We start from the raw sequence: 1,513 nt of genomic DNA on the forward strand, positions 1-1,513 counted from the left end.
ATCAAAAAGTTTCCAAGCTTGCTTAAGCCCTCATATTCGGCCTCGAGTGTGCCACATCAAGTCGAGCACCACATAACGACCGCCGGTCCTTCAGTCCACTCTCGTCCGCGACGACCACACCCTGAGAAGCTGCGAATCGCCAAAGCCGAGTTTGACCATATCCTGCAACTCGGAATCATCCGACCTTCAAACTCATGTTGGGCTTCTCCCCTACATTTGGTCCCCAAGAAGTCCACTGGTGATTGGCGAACATGTGGTGACTACCGAGCACTCAGTACAGTACCTGACCGTAACCCAATACCGCACACCCACGATTTTGCACTGCAATTACAGGGCAAGACCGTTTTCTCCAAAATCGACCCCGTCCGAGCTTATTACCATATACCGGTTGCCACTAACGACATTCCCAAAACGGCGATTACTACACCCTTTGGTCTGTTCGAATTCACATGCATGCCCTTTGGTCTTCGGAACGCCGCTCAAACGTTCCATTGCTTCATAGACCAGGTACTGCGTGGTTTAGACCACGTTTTTGCTTACATTGACGATGTGTTGGCGGCAAGCAAAAGGATCGAAGAACACAAATTACACTTACAAGCCGTCTTCGAACGTTTCAAACAATATGGTATCACTATCAATCCAGATAAGTGTGTTTTCGCAGCAGACCAGCTTGACTTCCGGCCGCTGCCAGATAAAACCACTGCTATTTTGGACTACCCCTTACCCCAGTCAATTCGAAGCCTTCGTCGATTTTTGAGTATGATCAACTATTACGGCAGATTCATCCCACACTGCTTAGAGATCCTCGCACCGCTAACAGACCTGCTCAAAGCAAACAGCAAACGGTTACAATTCAATGACCAAGCCACCTCTGCTTTCAACGCCATTAAAACCGCCCTTTCGGAAGTCACCACCCTGGGTCATTTGAACCCCAGTCCTGATTGCCGACTCATACTAAAAACGGAGGCATCACAGACCGCTGTTGGTGCGGTCCTTCAGCAGGTAGTGAATGACAGCATTCAAACCCTCTGTTTCTTCTCTCGCAAACTGCAACCCGCACAAACCCGCTACAGCACCTTTGGTAGAGAGCTCCTAGCGATCTATCTAGCGGTCAAGCATTTTCGATACATTCTCGAAGGAAGAAACTTCACTATCTACACGGACCATAAACCTCTCGTTTTTGCCTTGAGAACATCTCAAGACAAACATTCACCGCGAGAGAACCGACATTTAGATTTTATTGCTCAGTTTACAACTGAAATACGCTGCATCGAAGGGTCTGAAAACGTCGTCGCAGACGCCCTCTCCCGCACTGAGATAAACAACATAGCAACGATTCCAATCGTTCTACAAGCCATTGCCTCTGATCAGCAATTAGAACCCGAATTCCCCAAATTTTCCAGCCTTCCATCTCTCAAATTCGTCACACTACCGCTCCTCAACTGTGACAGTCTCATTGTTTGTGACATATCCACAGGACGCCCAAGACCTTTTGTTCCTGAAAAACATAGAC

The sequence above is a fragment of the Opisthorchis viverrini genome (genome assembly GCF_000715545.1).
Source record: "Opisthorchis viverrini unplaced genomic scaffold opera_v5_271, whole genome shotgun sequence".
NCBI classification, from domain to species: Eukaryota; Metazoa; Platyhelminthes; class Trematoda; order Opisthorchiida; family Opisthorchiidae; genus Opisthorchis; species Opisthorchis viverrini.